This window comes from Periplaneta americana, chromosome 15 (assembly GCF_040183065.1).
Source record: "Periplaneta americana isolate PAMFEO1 chromosome 15, P.americana_PAMFEO1_priV1, whole genome shotgun sequence".
NCBI lineage: Eukaryota > Metazoa > Arthropoda > Insecta > Blattodea > Blattidae > Periplaneta > Periplaneta americana.
In genome coordinates, this window is record NC_091131.1 from 134657451 (window position 1) to 134680005 (window position 22555).

A 22555-nucleotide genomic window follows, 5' to 3' on the forward strand; every position below is an offset into this window, starting at 1 on the left:
TAATTTCTATCAGAGCTAGATGAGATTTTGTTTTGAAGTATTTGAGAATATGTTGAGGAATCGACATTTTCAAACAAATGTTTGACCTCATAAAATGGTATATTATGTTAAATCATTATATTTCAGGAAATCAGAATAGGCCTACATTTTGTCATCAGAATTATGGTTTTTCTTTCCATTTGCAGTTACTTGGTTTTGATTAGTAGACCTACAATGATCTTTTGATTAGTAGACCTACAATGATCATATTCCCTGTCGGACAGCTTGTAAATTAATATTTTTTGCCAAATATTTTTTAACCTTTAACATATTTACTGAAAGTTCCTCAGGGAATAGAGTGTAAAGCAGCAAGACTTAATAAAACAATACACATCTCTATTTTTCGGCTTTAGTGTTGCCGCCATCTAGCGTCAAAAGAGTCTATTAATACGAAAACTGTAACACCACTGCCACCTGGCGAGCGAAATTCTAACTATTTACTCAAGTGAAAGCTTTTGAATAGGTTAGGCTCTAGACGCAAGTTGTGCGACATAGTTGCCTAAGCAACAAACAAACATGGCATATGAAGAGTTAGACCTGAAGTCCATTCATAACATGTTTGAAGATAACAGTGATGCTGACAAAGATTATCAACCCAATTATGGTGATCTGACTTCATCAGGTAAGTAATTTTTGTAATAAGTATATTTTAATGGATGATTTCTTATTTTTAATTGTATTTTTTGCAAAGTTTATATAATGTGACGCTTAGGCAAGTTTGTCTCTTACATTTTTTCAAAACCCATAAGAAATGCAGAGGGTTAGGCACTATTTTTGTTGGATATTTTCAGTTAATATTTTATAATGTAAGCAAGTTTAGCTCTATTTGCATGCATATGAAACATAATTAAAGGTAGTTTTTTACGAAATCAAATCTATTAAAATCCCTTGATGAGGTTGGTTTGGCAAGCTTAGTGCTAAGTACGAATAATTGTTGTTGTTTGGCTAAAATTTACAGCTTATGTCACCACATGTACCATTTTATTTTGTCATTTTAGATGACTATAGAGTTCGAAATGGCATGCCTTCTCAATCATATCAACAATTTTCTCCCACAGACAACCAAAGTTCTTACACTCTATAGTGACAGCTGTGGAGGGCAGAACAGCTCTCTTCTTATCTTACGTATTGCCAAAACCATCCAATCCTTCAAGTGATCAATCAAAAATTTTTCATTCCTGGCCACAGTTTTGATATCTGTGACATAGACTTTGGAGTCATCAAGAGGTCTAAACGCTATCACGAAGTATATGTTCCTGAAAAGTGGGAAAGAGTAATAGCTGATGCGAAGAAAAGAAATCCAAAATTTCAGGTCCATCGTATGACTAGCGAACTATTATATAGTTCAGATACTTTAGAAAATGAAATAACAGACAGAAAGATATCAGAAAATAAACAAAAAGTGGAATGGCTCAAGATTCGATGGTTACAGTTTCGGAAAGATGAACCCAAGAATCTTTTCTACAAAACATACAGTGTGTCTGACTGCATAGATTTTGATGTGGTTGATATAGCACGGAAAGGGCTCTGAGGGCGCCCATCGCGAAACTTTTCTCAGAAATTGAACCTCCTGTATCCCAGAGGTCGGCCAATCACGAAAGAGAAGAAGAAAGATTTAATGTCACTACTCAAATATATCCCTCCAATTTACCACCATTATTACCGAAATCTGAAAGTAAGAGGAGAAGGTTTCAACAATCCAGACATGGAAGCAACTGACAGGGATAATGAATAAAGAGTTCCATATTTTTCTTTGTGTTCCAAAGATTTATAGTTCGTAACTTTGTTAATTAGTCCAATAAATCGGGCATCATACCACTGACCTGCAATGATTTTAATGTCTTATACTTTTGAACCTAACTTGCATATCCCACTTATTTGGGTTTTAAATTTTTTTTACGAGGGCCAAACTTGCCTAACATTGCCTATGCCACATGTTTGGGCCTGAAATATAATTTGTTTTAGGGCTAAACTTGCCTATCATTCGTTTTACAGTTAACACATTTCTGGGTTAATGATATTTTTCAACTTACTTTTTTACATGAACTAGATACATACTAGATTACGGTAAAAGAGAAATAATTTTCTTTTGACATGTGATTATTTAAAAAAAATGACGTCCAATTTAGACTTGAATAACTCTTTTCAGTGTAATTGTGGTTTAGGCAAGTCTGGCACTGAGCCACTCAACTTGTGTTAGGTGATTAGCATAAGTATTAAATATTGTATATCTGTATATATTGTATTGTTATATTACAGAACAACTATTTTAATTACTTATTAACATATTTATTACGAGGCTTATAATTTATTGTGTCAATTTCTCTGGGAATTTTTGAGACAAACATAAATAACAAAAAGTATGAAGACTCACCTAGTTAATACTGCTTCATCCATGATTTTAAACATGTGAGTGCATTCACATGCTCCAAATTAAGTGCCGCTCTATGTTTAGTAACAATGTTTCCTGCATCACTAAACACGAAAAAACTTTTTTTCTGTCAAGCACTTCTCCACGATCGTTTAATTTAAATCCTAACATTTCACCAAGTTTGCCTCTCAAATTCTCATATGATATAATGGAGTTTACACTTTTCACAAACCACAGAAAACTGATTTTTTTTTTCTTTTTCAAACTAAACACACAACCTTCATATACCAACTCAGTACAGAAACTGCAACTGCAAAAGTACAATGGTCGAAACAGAAGACTGGCCCCTGTTGTAATTGAATTGCCAGATTTTAAAAAGAGAAGAAGGTAGTTATGCTCTCACTTGCACACAGTATAGACATGGCTATTTTGAAATGGATGAGGGAGACAAGCCCAGAAAAGTATGTATTTCATATGCTAGGAAGATGAGCTATCAACATGGTGGAAGTTTTCTTGGAAAACCATAAAACTTAATAAGGGTTTCGCATTGTGTTTCAACTTTCAATAGAGGTAGACTAGGTCACTGTCCTCATATTTGCATCTCTTTCTGAAGTGTTTGTGCAAAAATTTTCCCTACGCTACCTGCTTTGCAATAAAAAAAATAACAGTATTATTGTGCTTTTTAAGTAAGCAATTTCCGAGAGAGGAATATCAATTAAATATTTTGATCGATTAATCTTACAACAGAAATTGATCAATTAATTGATTAAAGTAATCGTTTAAATCCCACAACACTAGTTTTAAGCCCATATAGCGACCGAACAATGAACAAATGCATTTGCTGACTGAATTCGGAACATGTGGACGTACAGCGAAGGTAAACCAGTCATTTGGTTTGCTTTGTATGTGATCCATTGCTTGTCAGTACATCAAAGGAAATTGGTATTCACTGTGGATGGGATTTGTCACTTTTTCGTAGTTTGTTGTTTCACAAACCAGTACTAGTATATCAAAACTGGAATGGATTGAAGAAGATGTCATCAACAAAGGGCCATATTTACGCATGGACCAACATGAACCATGGCACTGGATGGCAAATTTTTGGGATTAGTACCATACTCAAGCTGTGAAAATTTGAGAAATTTTATACACATGTGCATTTATGACAAACATTTTACATTAATTTTATATATCCGAACAATATTTATTTTATACTATATGCGAACAGGATGTAATTAATTAACTAATTAGTAAAAGGTAGTAAGGTTGTCTGATTATAATATACAAGCTTTATTTCACATGTGCGTCACATAATTAAAGCTTGTAAGTTACCGTACTTATTTTTACATGGCAGCTCATAACATCTTAAAGCAAAATAATACTTGTTCTATGCAAAAATTGGTAACTTATTGGTTAAATACCTGAAATTTTATTATTATTATTATTATTATTATTATTATTATTATTATTATTATTATTATTATTATTATCAGTTGAAATGAACTAGTACACAAGTTACAGGTTTAAAATGACTGTCGGCAGTTGTTAAATTATGAAGTTTTAAGTTATTAGTATTATTAAGTTCGGATATGAAAAGAATTGAGGCTGAATATAGAAAACAGTGAAAACTTAAAATAATTAGAAAAGAAACAAAAAGTGCTTATGTTGTAAGACACAGTTGTTCAAAATGAGACTGAGGTATTCTTTCAAAAACTGATGTGAGTACATCGTCACTGTTATGTGATACATCTTCTAAACTAACAATAAGTACAATAATGAAAGTGAAATGAATGTCAGTATTGATCAGCACCCATGTAATTAAAATAATGACTGATGAGTATGGAAATGAAATAAGTAAAATTAGATCCAGCATTCTGAGCAATGAATGAAGTAACTATTTCACCAGTCAAGGAGTGAAACAACAAGCCCCTCTAGAAGATCGCTGAATGTACTGTAATACATTACTGACATTTAAAGTTATATTTAATTTTATTTCTTTTGTATTATTTTCTTTTTTTACTAATTAATTCTATTTGAATATTGATTATTCGATTCTCTGTTTTCATTTCGACTAATTTTCATATATCATTATTTATGTAGAGGGGGCAACATTTCTTTAGTTGCCTGAGGTGACAGAAATTATAAATACAGTCTGCATCAACCTTATTGAATTATTTCGGGACCAGGAAATTTTTGGAAAAATCATGGAACTCGGCTGTTTGGAAACTTCGAATAAATACATAAAACTTGTATACGAATCCTCTGTTGCCAGATATTGAAGTGTTAGTGCTAATCTTTCATGAACAGGTATTGCTTCTCACCAGTCTGTCTTTCTTGCAAAGTGTTAGCCTATTTTGCATAGTAACATTTCAAAGTCTGTTGCTGAAATTCGACAGAAGTTTTAAAACTATCCCACTGAATTTAACGTAAGTAATTAAACAAGTCAATGCTTCTATTCTATATCAATTGCGACTTTTGTATAGTGGAATCTATCACAATCACCCTTTATTTTTCAACTTAATTTTTGTTAGACAGCCCATAATAACTGCTGCACTTACTATAATAAATCATCTACCATTATTGCGAATAACCAGCAAACACGAATGTTCCCTGACCATTTGCTGATTATTTGTATGTTGCTCCAAACAGTGAAAGTTCGCTTCATCACTAGTTCATTGTTTGTTCCCTATGTGTGTATGCACTTTTATTGATGTCACTAATGAGGTTCAGACCTGTCTTCGGACAGTTGATAAACAAACAAATGTAAAGTAAAATATTGATGTTTGCATTAAGGAACGCACTCGGGATAATTCTAAAGAGGCAGAAGGCTTCCGTGAACAGTTCAATACTCGCAGTGCAGAATATGTGGAAGAAATCTTGTCACCTCACTTTGGTGGCATATTGCGGTTTGTGAAGGAAGGTGAAGTGCTGGTTGACAAGGGACAAGCAGATGAACTGAAAAATCATGAGAGTGAGTATCTTTGTTGCATATCATTTGATTTTGTTACTGCCACTATAGATATTCGATACTTCCAACATGTTGTTATGGCTGGTTCTACCGGTCATCAGTTTTGTTATGATCAGTTCTGACACCAAAATTATTGTGGCTCTACTTGTGTAATCAGAAAGGTAATGGTCGAGCTATTATCTTAGATTGGTACTGCATTTACAGGCCAGGATCTTATTAAGTACCTGACAGTGGCACTGTCGTCAACTCTTTTGAAACTCATTCTCGGAAGTCTTATTTAATAACATGCAAAATTATGATAAACAATCATGCGAGTCATACAAACGCTTCATAAGTTGATCTGGAGCTGTCGAGATTTCCTAGCACGAATCTGTTGACCACTGACGATGAGTCTTTCAACATATTACAACTTTTCTTCCTCTCGATGGATAAAATTGCTAGATTACAAAGCCTTGTGCTTGACATGGCTGTCTTGGTATAAGTTTTTATTCGTCATGATGCAGAAAAATTCCTTTCTGCGGATGCAGTCGTGATGGGACAGATCAGTAGGCCTATAATTTGTAAAACTTGGAGTAGTTCCTGGAATGCCAAACCCATGCTTATGTTCTGTAGTTTAGAATATAGGTCACACACATGTTTTGATTTAATATTCACAGGGAACACTTTCTCTGGAAGTTCCTTGTTTATGTTTAACACAAAATTTGAAGTTCCATACAAGTCAGCCAGTTCTGGCAGCATCTTGAAGTTCATGAAATCAGAAGACTTTGGATCACCAACTGATACTGCTTCGCAGAAAACAGAATTTTCTTCAAACCATCTTTTCATTTCTGATATGACATTATCAAGTATATTATATAAACTTGCTGTCAGCAAAATCTTATCTTGTTGTTCTGAATCGTAACTTTTCAGCATAGCGTCACCATCATCAGTAACGAAATAGTCTCTTACCAGAGACTGAGGTGATTGATTTAATTTAATTATGGTTTATTTAACGACGCTCACAATTGCAGAGGTTATATGAGCATCGCTGGTGTGCCGGAATTTTGTCCTGTTCTTTTACATGCCAGTAAATCTACTGACATGAGCCTGTGGCATTTGAGGTGATCAATGATTTCTTTTTTTCTTGTGCAGAGACACTGATTCCGAAAACTTCCGTCATACAAACAGCACTAGAATAAAATTCTTCGAATTTTTCTCCGTTTTGGAGCTTTGAAAAGTTTTCTATCATTGTCTTAATGAGGGACGAACATTTACTAATATCCATTTTTGAAGACTGAGGTGCTTCCGATAATGAATTTGCAAGAGCAAGAACATGGTCTAAATAAACCAAATAAAATAAGGTGTCTTAATTATTGCTCTGGATTCATGGTTTATTTTTGATGTTGAGTGTTTTCCGTAAAAAAAAAAAAAAACTAAAAATTCATAAATTTTTTTGGGCCCAGGCCCACCTGGCCCACCCGTTGGCTGCGCCACTGATGACAATTTCATTACTTTTTGCACTGTTGAGTAAGAATGCAATGATTATTTTTTGCACTAAAGTAAACAAGGTCTTATTTGCAGCTTGTTTCATGGACATTCTTTCAGGCTTGTGTTAGTTGTTCCAGATGTTGTCTTAAAATTAAGTCATAAGTGAAATGGAGGTATCAGAAATAACAGAGAATATAGCTATGCAGAATGCTAGTACAAAGAAAATAAAATTTTTTGATGTACTTCTAACTCATCAAAAAGAATACAGATCATGAGTCAAATACATTACAGAAGACGCTTGTTTAAGTGTTGAGGATTGAGATGTTCTCAGAATATTTTACTTATAGAAAGTAGTAGATTAATGAGTGAATGAAATCCAATGGCTTCCTGTGCTACATAGAATGCTCACCTGACAGGACATCATTGTAAATACTATGAGGTCAGCATAAGTTTTGGGTATTTCAGAAGTGACGCATGTATTTGCGATAAATTTAGAACCAATATATCTCAACTTGAATTAGAAATAAACAACTATAAAGATGCAACTCAGGTACACAATTTGAATAGGCAAAAACGACAGCGACTCAAAATGAACTACATAAGAGGAAAAGAGATACTTTGTATGAGGTAAAGTGTTCTGAATGTTTGGATACCTTTCAAGTCCAGAACGGTTTCGAACAAAGCGCATGATGAAGTATGCTTAATGTTGTGGTATTCCTGTTTTGAAATTTTGCCTGACTCTATGCGTAAATTCAATATGTTCTATGAATCCTGCTGATGACAGAATAACAAATTTTATTGTGATTCGATTTTTCCATTTCTTAGTGCATATAGTGAAGAAATTTTGTTTGTTGGCAACATTTCCAATAAGAGGCCATTCGTACCTCAAGTGCAATAATAATGTAGAATTTATAAACCAGAAGATAAGATGTGAGTTTCCTGATGACTATGTGACATGAGATTGCTAATCCTAGGAAGGAACCTGAACCATTCTTCATAGTTGATTACAAGATAGAAGAAGTACTTTATGGATGGGGAGAATTTCTGAATAGCTACTGCAAAAAGAAAGCCCTTTCGCCTAGAGGTCCATTGCAATCTACAATGTAAAATAAGATACCGTACTAAAAATATGTTCCTGATTATCATCAAGCGGATGATATGAAAGCTATATAGTGAGTTTCTATTTTATTTGTCAAAATTATTTTATCTTTAATTTTATTTATAGCATTTTAATTTCAAATGCTATTAAACATCCAAATTAATCTATAATAGCCATTTTCTAACATTATTTTAATTATATTTCAAGCCACTAAAAAGAAATCAGAAGAAGAACAATGCGAAAGAGTTGAAAATGTTCAACTGCTTTATATGATGACATATTTCAAGTCCTGCACTGTGACGTTGTGGTCTCAGACGTTCTGCCTAAGACTCGCATTACAGAATGCGTGCTGGTTTGAGTCCTCATGGGGAAAGAAATTTTCTCGTGAAATTTTGGCCAGTGTATGGGACCGGTGCCCACCCAGTATCATGATGCACTTGGGGAGCTATGATTGGTAGCGAAATCCGGTTGCAAAAGCCAGCTATAATGGCTGGGGGATCATCATGCTAACCACACGGTACCTCCATTCTGATTAGATGATCGTCCACCTGTGTTTCGGCATGTGGACGTGAGGCCAGCAACTGGCTGGTCGGTCATGAGCTGTAGCGCCAAGGATTATTAGATTTGAAAACGGCAACATTCAATGACTTTCAAATAAAGAAGCAGTTCTGCAGTCCTGCAGTACAAGACCAATGAAAGGAAAAGGAGAATTATATTTTGAAATTATATATAAAACGATCAAAAGCAAATTAAATGTCTGAGGTAGAAGTGGTGTTTCACTATAATGCACGCTGTATCCCATGTATCTCGAAGATTCATATTTGGAACTTGATCGTTCTTATTTTGAAGTTTACACATTGTTTGTTTATATTGCATTTTCCATTGTTGCCATCCAAATTTAGAACAAAATGGCATTGTATAATTAATAAGAAATAATCGTTCTTTACATTCCACCACGTCAATTTCTATTATATACACATATAACTAAATACTAAAACTTTAAAATTATTTTTTTTTTTCGAAACTTTCTGAAATGGACCTTGATCGTTATTCCTGTGTACCCTTCAATGAGAGAATTGAAATTCCGATGATAGGATTTGGTGACACAAAGCATAGACCTATACAACAAGAGGTATGCCACCTATTTCTGAATCCTCTCATTTTTCCTGATGAGTGATGACTGGAACTTGAGAGCTCAAAATTTAGTAAACATAGCCAGTCCTAATGACTGTATATTTTGCAAAATGTTCTGAAAGGTTAAAAGTTTATATCTTCTTTCCAGAAAAAGCATTGGCACTTGTTCAGTCTTTCTCTGCGGGATGGAAACGATCTTTGGAGGAGTTGAATCGAGAGATCCTGGCTTCATTTCCCAATTTGGTGACTGGTTCCTCACTTCTGCAGTTGGCTCTCACCCAGTTGGTACAGTACTATCACCGTTTCCAAAAATTATTAACAGCAAATGCTCGTGCGCAGCTGACGAATATTCATCACATGAAGGTGGAGCTAAAGAAATACAAGACAAATTTCTGAATATATATTATGGCTGCTGTGATAGGTAAATGAGGGAACAGTTTCATGAAGAGCTTAATATATTTAAGTTAGGAATATTTGACTTTTTTTAATTAATATATTTAAATATTTGTTAGATCTGAATTGTGTATATATAGTCACTGTTTAATTAATCATATATGAACAATTAATGTGTTGATATAATTTTTGTTTTAGTGTTTGAATGCTAGATATCCATTCACAGTAATGTGGTTCAGATGTTATTTATGAATTATTTACAAAAATGTGAACAAGATTTAAAATTGGAATCATATCATAGTTGAGCATTCTTCTCAAATCACGTGCGACAATCATACTGCTTTTGTGGTGCTTCAGTTTGTAGAAGTTGTACCAGTTAGTGTCTGCAATGTTTGAACATGAGAGAGATAACAAGACATTAAAAATTTCGTCTTATTTCATATGAAAAACTAATCGCAAGATCTGTGCTAAAATGCTTAAGCGGTTAAAACATGAATGGGTGGGAGGGGAGAACAGAGAATATTTTTTAACAAGATGGAACAAACACGACAGCCTCCTCCTACATTGGCAAATATCGAACTTCGTTGTACTTGACAAACTTGAATCAAACATAGCGCCTATAATGCACAATGCTAATACCAACTGTATTAAATGAATGTAGTGTAGCAAGTTTTTAACAACATATGCAGGATGTAAAAAGAAAGTTACAAGCCTTGGTGGTAGGTAAGTGCATACTACGTGATCATATTTTGTTAAAGGAACCCATGTCCAGAAACACTTTGTTTACATGCTAGCATCTCTGAAATGTGGAAGAAAACATAGGCAGTACAGATCACAAAAACTAGGAAAGAAGTTGAAAAGGCAATTGAAATACTGCAAGTAAACATTATTTTAATCAACTACAGAAGATGCTCTAAATGGCTGCCACCAACTTCGATACATTTTGTGCATCTCCTGGTTATGTCATGTCGAACTCTTGGAAATATTCTTGGCATATCTCGGATGACTCCAGCTGCTACCTGAATTCGTGCCATAAGATCTTGTTGTGTCTCCATGGGAGTCTCGGTTTCCATGTACAAAGAAATCCAATGGTGTCAGGTCAGGTGAGCGAGGGGGCCAGACTTTTGGGGATGGGTCTCTGGACATGGGTGCAATTTTAATTTCAATTGTCTTTTTTACTGTACTTCTTTCCTAGTTTTTGTGATCCATACTGCCTATATTCTCCTCCACATTTCAGAGATGTTAGCATGTAAACAAAGTGTTTCCAGACATGAGTTTATTAACAAAATATGACCACGTAGTATGCACTTACCTACCACCGAGCCTTGTAGCATGTATTTTTTTACACCCAGTATAGTGGAGGGGTATAAGTTCATATATCCTAGTCCGTAAGATTTTAAATGAAGGAACAGCATGACTACTGAGCATGTACAGCTTATGAGTGAGAGGTGTTTTGTCTGAATCTGTGGCAGAGAGCCTGTGCAAAGTCACCATTTCAAGATGTATGACGTAACTCTGTAACTTGTCTCAGGTCGGTTCTACAACAAGTGTCCTAATAAACTTTTTTGTTCCTAATAAGATAAAGAATAAAAAGGGTAAGGGTATATTGTTTATACCTTTCATAATTTCTGCGATATTGCTGAATGTGTGGAAACTAATTTAATTATCATCATACTCGTTGTCATCATCATTTTCAGGGATTAAGCCTTGCATGGCCAGTTCCAAATGTCATGAATTAGAATTGTTGTACCCACCTCTTCTTAAGTCGGCCAACATATCTTCTATCCTTATAATTTAATGTTAATTTCATAATGTGGTGTTCCTGTATCTGACCTCCATATTCCTTCCAGCATTTCTGTATTGGTGTATATTTTTATTTGTTGATTTGCAGATATTGAGTTCTCTCCTGATATTCTTGTTCCTGTTCTTGTCTAGTAGAGTATATCCAGCAACATTTCTTAAAAATCTAATTTCTTCGGCCTCAATTTTTCTTTCCTTATTCTTGCTTAATTCCATAATTCTGAACTTCACTTTAACTGCCATTAATTCATACAGTTTTAGTTTAGTTTCCTTTCCAGTATTCTTAAGTTATCTTTTTATTGTGCCACACACATAATTAAATGTAATTTCTTGAATACCCCACGCACTTTTCTTTCCAAAATATACAAGTAAAAAATACGGGTACTTGGCTTATTCTAAGTAAAGTTGGCAACATTGCCCAATTTTCCTCCTGCGGAACTCCTAAGGTGATAGTACATACCACTAACTTTTCACGTGAGTATGTCAGTATTGTTAACATTGTTAATTGGGATTTGAATTAGCAGTACAGGTGTCAGAATCAAGTTCAAGTGTGATAAATGTATAGTTTGTGCGTCTTATATTTTCAATTCTCAAAATCAGTACCATCTTAACCAAACTCTTCAACCAGATCATAGAGGGTGATACTATTCCACCAGAATGGACCTTATCATATATAAGTACAATATACAAAGAGGAACCCAATGAATTATCGAGGTATCAATGTCTTGGCATCAGTGATAGGATACTCAGTAAAATAATCAAGATATGATTGGAGTCTTTAATACAAAATGAGATATCCAAAGAGCAAGCTGGATTTACAACAGACAAGTCCTGTGTAGACCATATATTTACAATTAGACAGATGATGAAAAGAATGTTAACCGAAGGAAAAGAGATACATTTTATCTTCATTGATCTAGAAAAGGCATATGACACAGTACCAGTTAATCGACTTTGGACTGCCCTACAAAAAACTGCAGTCCCAAATCCTCTCATAGACCTCATAAGGAGAATGTATAAGTATATAGTATGTGTCAAAATGGGGGAAAATCTATCAGCAGAATTTTGTACTACAGAAGGTTTGAGGCAAGGGTGTGGAATGTTACCAACTTTATTTAAAATCTTCCTAGAGAATGCCTCTAAGAAATGGAATGACTCATGCAGAGGTATGGGCATCAATATTAATAACCATATGTTGCATACCTTGCTATTTGCCGACGACCAGGTAATAGTAGGACAAGATCAGTAAGATATTGAGTATATGTTCCGCAAGCTTGTAAGTGAGTATAGACTACACGAATTGAAAGTGAGTTTTATGAAGACAAAATATATGGTTGTTGGAGGGAAAGGAGAGGACTTGGTTGTATATGGTGTAACAATTAAGAATGTCAGCCAGTTTAAATATTCAGGATCAATTATAGATAGTTCTGGTACTTGTGAAAAGGACAATAACTAGAAAAGAGAAAAATAATTAGATCCTTGAATGGTATCCTTTGGAACAGAGAAATGACAAAAGCAACTAAGAAATGTATCTTGAAAACAGTGGTAGAGAGTGTCCTTATATATGGGTCAGAGTTTTTGACTTTGAATGACAGATGGAGGAAAAAGTTGGAGAGCACTGAGATGGATGGGTTACGTCGAAGTATGAGAGTGTCTCGGTTGCAGCATGTAAGAAATGATTTTATTAGAGCAGAGATGGAAGCAAGAGAAATTGTAGTAAACAGGACTGAAAAACGGATACTGCAGTGGTATGGTCATGTACAAAGAATGGAGGAGGAGAGATGGCCCAGACGGATAATTCATTGGTCCCCCACAAGGACAGAAGGAAAAGAGGAAGAACTCGTTTAAGTTGGTGTGGTAGTGTGAAAAAAGTTATTAAATTCGACTTAGAAGGTGGACAGTGGAATGATAGATCCTTATGGTGAACAGGAATTAGAAGCAACCATTGAAAAGTGGATAGCTGAATTAAGAAGAAAATCAGTACCACTAAAGTATGAGATTGTGATCCTTTACTTACAGCAAAAATCTTAAAATGATCAAAGATCCGGAGGAACATGGAAATCGTAATGCATGCTAATAATGTTTCAGGATATCATGTTAAGATTAAGGCTGGTATTCATAGTCGACACTTTCGATTGAAGTGTCCTTTGGAAGACGCAAAGTATCACTTTTCCGTTGCACAGTCGACACTTTGGTGCAAAGGAACACTTTGGATGAAAGTGTAGTTCGACCACACTTTGAGCCGAAAGTGACACTTTGTAGAAAAATGGCGTACGTCTAGGAAGTTGTCGATTATTAGAATGTGAGGAAGAGATGGCACAATGTGGACAATGTACAAAAGCGCTACATTAGGGATATGCCTAAAGACAATCCCGTGGAATTTTATAATGATATAGAATTTTAAAAACTGTTCCAATCTGATAAAGAAACTTATTGAGATTGCTTATATTTTCGATGACTGGTTGACAAAAACGAATAATAGAGGTTTGCCAGTGCCTCCAATAATACAGTTATTGACTGCATTAAAATTCTATGCTACAGATATGTACCATACATTAATATATATATATATATATATATATATATATATATATATATATATATATAATATTATAGTTCAGATATTTCTGTAGTAACATTCGTATATTTATAACCTCAATTCGATGAAGTGATATGTAGGTACATATGCCTATATAATCTATTTTTTTTATTACTGAAACGAATTTGTTAACTTAAATAATATTAAACTAACTTCAATCTAATGTAGGCATAACTATAAATTAGCATTGAGAGATCTCAAGTGCCTGCCTTCTAAGCAGATTCCATAATTACTCGTATATTGGGTTTAAAATGATTTTGATTTTTGTTGACTACCTGTATTTTGAGATAAGATTTATCTTGATGTTGATATAACCATTACTGTTTTGATACCGGTAATATATATTTTCACGCCGGTAAGCAATACATCTACTGTCTCTAGTTCATGTGCAGTCATAACCTCACCATGAAAAGAGATCTCATACTATTAGGCCTATTTTATTATGCATTGTAGAAACATTTGGCATTCAAAATATTCCTGAAGAGCAGGCAATAATGGAAACGAGAGAGAGAAAATGGTAATAGTAATAATAATAATAATAATAATAATAATAATAATAATAATAATAATAATAGCAGTAGTAATGTGTTTATTTCATTCTTTTTTTACTTTTATTCACTATTCACGAAAAAGACAAAAATGAAAATAAAGGAAATAACACGATATATCAATGAAGGAGATATGTACAAAACCTAACTTAACGATATAAATTATATATATATATATATATATATATATATATATATATATATATATTGTGACAGCGACGTGAGATTCGAACTCACGACCAGCGTCCCGCATGAAAGCAGATCGCACAGGCTCCACGGAACATTGAGTGACGTCGCGCGGTGGAGAGAAGAGAGAGGGTGTATTACGTCACGCGACGAGTTTGCGTGCGCATCTGGTGCTGGTAGAGAGGAGAGGGCTCTGGATTTCTCTGGAATGCCATCTCTAGAGACGGGTGGAAACTTCGAGGTTACGTCACTGTGGTTATAAATTACGGTCGCGAAGGAACGACAGCAGTTTTTAGAGTTTTCAGTTATTCAGTCAGTGAGAAAGCCAGAGCAAGCAAGCCGGAGTTCGACTCGAGTGTGCGTCCGCATCTGCGTCAGCATCCGAAGGCCTGAGTTCGAGTGCAGTGGACCGCAGTTGGAGGGACCTGAGTTCGAGTGCATTGGCCGCAGTTGGAGGGACCCGAGTTCGAGTACAGTGAACTGTCTCTGGAGGTCTGTGGTTCGAGATACTGTGAACTCGAGTGACTGAGATAGAAGAACTGAGAACTGGTAGTTCTGATTTGTAAATAGTACTGTGTAAATATTAGTTAAGATTAACAGTTCATTGTTGTGCGTAATAGTCCAAGTAAATTGTCATTGTCGTCGGTGGAGTGCTATAACGAATACTGTGTTGAGTGAAGATCCAATTGTTGACGAGAGCGTTAAGGTGAATTGTAGAAAGGAATTATTGTTGTGACGAATAAATTACATTGTTGTTACTAATAAAATTCACATTGGTGTCAGAACCGGGACCCTGATCAACCACGCGGTATGGTCCATCCCAGGCACGCTGCAGCTTTGGTGATTCCCCTTTGGTCCTGGTAGGTCGATACAGCCACACCAGGTCGCCCTCCTGGAATCCTGCAGAGTTGGCCAATCTGTCGTAGCGCACCTTCGTCCTGTCGCTGGCCATTTTGAGGTGCTCTCTGGCCAGTTGGTGAACTCCATTCAACTTCTCGGTGAGTTCTGCCACATAGTCAGTTGCTGGCTGGTCGGCGCTGGGTGGCGTGCCAAACAGCAGATCACAGGGCAGGCGCAGCTCTCTCCCGAAGACCATGTTTGCCGGTGTCATCCCTGTTGTATCGTGGACCGAAGCTCTGTAGGCCAAGAGGAACAGTGGGACTCTGGCATCCCAGTCTCGTTGATGGTTGGACACCACCTTCCGCAGATGCTCTTCCAAGGTTTTGATGTAGCGTTCCACCATACCGTCGGACTGTGGATGGAGGGGAGTGGTCCTGGTTTTATGCACCCCCAGACGCTCGAACAATTCTCCCATCAGCATCAGCATAGCGATCAGGGGCGCAACTTCGAATCCAACCTGATGGGAGAATTGCTCGAGCGTCTGGGGGTGCATAAAACCAGGACCACTCCCCTCCACCCACAGTCTGATGGTATGGTGGAACGCTACATCAAAACCTTGGAAGAGCATCTGCGGAAGGTGGTGTCCAACCATCAACGAGACTGGGATGCCAGAGTCCCACTGTTCCTCTTGGCCTACAGAGCTTCGGTCCACGATACAACAGGGATGACACCGGCAAACATGGTCTTCGGGAGAGAGCTGCGCCTGCCCTGTGATCTGCTGTTTGGCACGCCACCCAGCGCCGACCAGCCAGCGACTGACTATGTGGCAGAACTCACCGAGAAGTTGAATGGAGTTCACCAACTGGCCAGAGAGCACCTCAAAATGGCCAGCGACAGGATGAAGGTGCGCTACGACAGATTGGCCAACTCTGCAGGATTCCAGGAGGGCGACCTGGTGTGGCTGTATCGACCTACCAGGACCAAAGGGAAATCACCAAAGCTGCAGCGTGCCTGGGATGGACCATACCGCGTGGTGACCCGGATCAACGACGTGGTGTACCGGATCCAGCGACAACCTCGAGGGAAGATGATGGTGGTGCATCTGGACCGATTATTCGGGAAGATCGTTCCACATTCACTGCGTTAAATAGCAGCTGCGCGCGCAGACTCGTCGCGTGACATAATACACCCTCTCTCTTCTCTCCACCGCGCGACGTCACTCAATGTTCCGTGGAGCCTGTGCGATCTGCTTTCATGCGGGACGCTGGTCGTGAGTTCGAATCTCACGTCGCTGTCACATTTACAATAGGATTAAAAAAAAAAAAAAAATGTGACAGCGACGTGAGATTCGAACTCACGACCAGCGTCCCGCATGAAAGCAGATCGCACAGGCTCCACGGAACATTGAGTGACGTCGCGCGGTGGAGAGAAGAGAGAGGGTGTATTACGTCACGCGACGAGTCTGCGCGCGCAGCTGCTATTTAACGCAGTGAATGTGGAACGATCTTCCCGAATAATTCCTTTCTACAATTCACCTTAAACGCTCTCGTCAACAATTGGATCTTCACTCAACACACTATTCGTTATAGCACTCCACCGACGACAATGACAATTTACTTGGACTATTACGCACAACAATGAACTGATAATCTTAACTAATATTTACAAAGCACTATTTACAAATCAGAACTATCAGTTCTCAGTTCACAGTTCTATCTCAGTCACTCGAGTTCACAGTATCTCGAACCACAGACCTTCAGAGACAGTTCACTGTACTCGAACTCGGGTCCCTCCAACTGCGGTCCACTGCACTCGAACTCAGGTCCCTCCAACTGCGGTCCACTGCACTCGAACTCAGGCCTTCGGATGCTGACGCAGATGCGGACGCACACTCGAGTCGAACTCCGGCACACAGGTCTGGCTTGCTTGCTCTGGCTTACTCACTGACTGAATAACTGAAAACTCTGAAAAACTAGTTCGCTGGCACCTGCTCTTTTATAGCAAAATCATAGTTGCGAGAACCTTCTACAGGTGTGTAGAGAATTATCTCGATATCTCTACATCGACAGACTTCTGGAATATTCGGGAAGGTCGTTCCACATTCACTGCGTTAAATAGCAGCTGCGCGCGCAGACTCGTCGCGTTGTCGTAATACACCCTCTCTCTTCTCTCCACCGCGCGACGTCACTCAATGTTCCGTGGAGCCTGTGCGATCTGCTTTCTTGCGAGACGCTGGTCGTGAGTTCGAATCTCACGTCGCTGTCACAATATATATATATATACAAAACTTTACCTACTCAATCCAACTTAACCTAACTATATAAACTAATAGAAGATATGTACAAAATCTAACCAAACTATATAAATCAGTGGAACGGATACATACAAAATTAAACTTAGCGACATAAATCAATGAACAAGATATGTACAGAACCTAATCTAACTATATAAATTAATGGATCAGCTATGTACTGTACAAAACCTAACCTAATTTCACCAGCAGTATCACTATTTAATAAAATGTTATATATCTGAACTGACTGAAATAATCTAAACTATCGTCAACAAAACTAGAAACTGAAATAAAACAACTTTAAATATATATTTTCTTTCTCGCGCGATCAATTAGGCTCCCAATTCAAATCACAAGCATTGTAATTTGTAGGTTATACGTCATTAATTTGTTATTGTTTATTCACTTGTTTTGAAAGGCATTGTGGGACTTCTGTTACCAACCAAATTGTAACTCTACACTTTGCTGGCGTAAAGTGACACTTTGTGAAGTGCACTTCTTCAGTCGTCTATGAATACCAATAATATGAAAGAGCCACTTTCGTCAAAAGTGTTACTTTGCAAAGTGGTGATATAAAGTGTCGACTATGAATACCAGCCTAACATGACAGCTGACATGTGTGCAGTGTATGTATGCATAAGATGGGTTTGAAATGCGTCCTATTCCAGTACAAAATATATTAATTTATTAACTGAACTGTATTTGTGTTTTAATTTGTCGTGAATACATTTTTTTCGAAGTTCAATTTTTTAAATTTGTGTTTGTTTTATTTTTATTTTTTTGCCTTTCAAAAGTGGGGTGTGCAGCTTATGCGAGGACTTGAAGTATTCGAGAAAATATGATAAATGTATTTATAATGTCTTCCTTGTATGGCTCTTATGGTTGTGATAAGGACACCTTTATCTTACAGTACGATTATTTAGTCCTGGCAGTCGCCAGCAGTGTGTGCCTGAGTCAGGCGAGTCCATTTAGTTATGCCAAGGGATGTTTGGGTTAGTCAGTCGCTTGTCTTCAGAGCGATCGGATGTCATGTGTGAGGTATAGCGGTATGTTTCTAGTACAGTTGAGCTTAACTGCATTCCTTTACTGACCACTCACTCTTATCTCTACTCCTATTACTTCCCCTCTTTCGCCTCGTCGAGCTGTCAGGACTAAATAATCGGTCTGTACATCTTTTCTTCTTTCTCAATATTTTTCAATCTGCCATCAATTAAATTTTTGCAAATATATTATTATTGTTATTATTATTATTATTATTATTATTATTATCATCATCATTATCATCATCATCATCACTACTATTAAATGTTGCGTTACACCTTTTTGTTTCATTATAATCCATAATGTGATTTTATTAAAATTATCAAAAGTTTCTTTAAAATCTATAAAAACCATACATGTTATGTTAAACTCTGATTTTAATTATTTGATTGTGAATATGCATTCTGCATAAACTCTGCATTTTCAGAATCTGTCTTGAACTTCTAAAGTAGTATATTAATATCTATTATTATTTCCAAGTAGTTTATTTTATTATTGTCGCATATGTTTTATAATACAACATATTATATACAAAATGCTGATTCCTCTGTAGTTGTTATATTTATATCTGTGCCTTTTTTTCAGTTAGGTATATGACCGAATTTTAAGATATGTTTAATAGATTTAATGTGCGGTAGGCCTACTTTAATTAGTTGCAAGCATATTTAATTAGATCATTATTAATATTATCGGCACCAGGGAAGTCTTATAAAGTATAAACTATTTGACGGATTTTGTTCATATTCAGTATTCACAAATCAGTTTATCTTAGAATGATGAACGTGAATTACAATCATTTTAGCAAAGAAATTAATAGATATTTATTTGAAATAAATAATGGAATAAAAAGGCAGTCAACACGAAATTGACTGCATTTTTTATTTTTCTTCTTGTATGAGATGAAATAAATAAAATAGCTGCCATGTTTGTCCCCAGACATTTTTTTAATGAAATATTGGCTTTGAATAGACTAGTTTTACACACAACAGCACTCATCAAAGGAAAGGGATCTGTACCCCATTTCTAGTAGTTAACAAGTCACAGGTATTGATGTGCATTTCAAAATTATGCACTTCTTAGAGGTTACAATCACGGTTCAGTGATGGTGGTGTCCACTTCAATTACGGAGTCCATGTAGTTTCCTATAACATGGTCGAAATTCTCCTATCTGAGGGTGTTGCAACCCTCCAAGTCTGATAATGAGCGGTACTTGTACAATTGTCTGAGCAGACTTCTGGACATATCCCTTTAGTTTGCTCTTCTCAACTGTGTTTCCAGTTGCTCACCTTCCATCCGTAAATCTTGACAATTCTTCTCAGTCCTTTTTATTTTTGTTGAAGTTATTGCATCCTTAGCTTATTAACCCATGTTGGCCTTCACTTTCACGCCTTCTGTCGAAAATTGTTATCATTGTTAAGACCAGTAAAATAAATTTAGTAACAATTTGTATCACCATGGTACAGTAGATGCCCTTGATTTGGGACAATGCTCAGCTATTATCTGTGTGTGTGTGTGTGTGTATTTGTGTGTGCGAGTGTGCATGCATTTTAAAATTTTAACAGAGCTGCTGCTGTTTTAACAAAGCTAAAATGCAGTACTTAAGGAGTTAGGTACAGCTTTTTTCTTCAAAATTCAAAATGGTGGCAATTCACTGTACAGTGATGAAGCATTTCCCTCTAACTCATAAACTTGTTAACTTTTTCATGTTCTCTCCCTTTTATTTTATTGCTGAAACCCATGTTTACAATATCATGCTCTTTCAACTACAGTCCTTAATAAATAATATTTTTTTTTTTTTTTTTGTGTTAGAAGAAAATACTGATATTTGACCATATTTTAAATGAATTTATTTTTTTATCACACAATCTATCAAAGGTAGAGAAGTGATTCTGCATCATATTGTAGATATGACATGCATAAATACATATAAAACATTTCATCACAGTGTTGGATAGTTTTTGAGTTATGAGGGAAACGCTTCATCATTGCACAGTGAACTGCCACCATTTTGAATTTTGAAGAAAAAAAATGTAATTATTTTTTTAAAATCTAAAAGTATTTTTTTCATATAGCAGAAGGACAGTGCTTTACATATACTAATTTTCATTATTGTACAAGATACAGTAATGGAGGAAAAACATGTTGAATATTTCCAAAATGTTATTGCTGTAAGCTGTACCTAACCCCTTAACCAAAGAAGTGAGCTGGAAGTATCCCTCAGTGCACAGATGCATAATATTAATAAAGAATGACTGGTAGAATGCTAGTGTAATTAGGCAAACATTCCAGTTTAAATAATTTTACATGCAGTGTAAAAATGAAATATGAACATGAAAAAACGAATAAAGAAACCTCAATAAAAAGTAGTTTACATTTTCTTCTAAGTTTTCATGTAAAATTTCACCCTCGGGTCTAGGAGAGATGGCGGTGCGCAATTTCCAATCACTATATTGAGGAGCGTTTTTGCAAAAGTCGATAGATGCAGAAATTTTCTAAAGTGAGTTACATATGGATATTGTATGTTTTCTATCTCCGGAATGAATCTATGAAATCAGATTTACCAAAACTTGATTCATACTGTATGTAGAGACTACCAAACCTTCCAGATTTTTTCAAAACTCGATAGATCCTGTCACTTAATGTAATTTCTGTAAAGTCTTGATTTCTGCATCTATCGACTTTTGCAAAAATGCTCCTCAATTGTGCACCAATATACCTGGGTTAAATCCCAAATCTCTCCGCAGTGCACATGTCACTGTTGATAGTAATTCATCCATCGGATGGAGATGTTAAGACTGGCGGCCCCCTTGGTGCTATTCGATAGGAGTGGACTATGTGCTGGCACCGGGTTTCCCCTTCTTCCTTCCTCATTATCATAATCATCACCACCCATACCCTACACTACACTTACACATACACTCACCCTAGTACTCGACATAACTCTTCACAGATATACATCATGCACAACGTGGCCCGCCGAAGTGGTGTGCAACTTGAAAATGGGTCACAGTCCTGCCATCTATCCGCAATATGCGGAACGCGAATCACGCAAGTGAAGTGGGTAGGCATTAGGTACACATACATTTTCTGAAAATGTTGTATACATTGTGTGTACCGGTACGTGTGTGTCTAATGCCTACCCTCTTCACTTAACGTGATTCGGGTTCCACATACTGCAGATAGATGGCAGGACTGTGACCCATTTTTTTTTTCAAGTTGCACACCACTTCGGCAGACCACGTTATGCATGATGTGTATCTGTGAAGAGTTATGTCGTGTTTTTAGGTGAGTGTGTGTGTGTAAGTGTTCGTGTAAGTGTATTGTAGAGAATGGGTGAGGAAGGGAGACGGGGAAACCTGGTGCTGGCTTGTAGCCTACTTCTGTCGAATAACACCAGGCTTAATATCCCAATCCGATGGATGAATCACTATCAACAGTGACATATGCACTGCAGAGAGATTTGGGATTTAACCCAGGAATATTGGTGCTCAGTGTAGTGATTAGTACACAGTATATTTTATTGTAACAAAGGATTGGTTTTGTGTGGAATAAAAAATCATTTCAGTACGGAAAAACGAATATAACGTCTAGTAGTTCAGTTGGGAATGGCTACAGACTCAATTGGGTCGTGAGTGTTTCTCGTTGCCAAAACTTTCAGAATGGCCCCAAGGTGTACTCAACCTCCTATCAAACTGAGTAACAGATCCTTCCTGGGGATAAAAGGCGGTTGGAGCGTGGTGCCAACCACACAACTTCGTTATAGTGCCGAGGTCATGA

General features: G+C 36.6%; 1 long non-coding RNA gene across 1 annotated transcript; it reads left to right on the forward strand.

Annotated features, from left to right (window-relative positions):
• The first annotated feature begins 253 nt into the window (after positions 1 to 253).
• Positions 254 to 14593, forward strand: LOC138715362 (uncharacterized). Its single transcript, XR_011336256.1, has 3 exons — positions 254 to 661; positions 5204 to 5381; positions 9227 to 14593. It is a non-coding gene; the product is annotated as an uncharacterized lncRNA (long non-coding RNA).
• The last annotated feature ends 7962 nt before the right edge of the window (positions 14594 to 22555 follow it).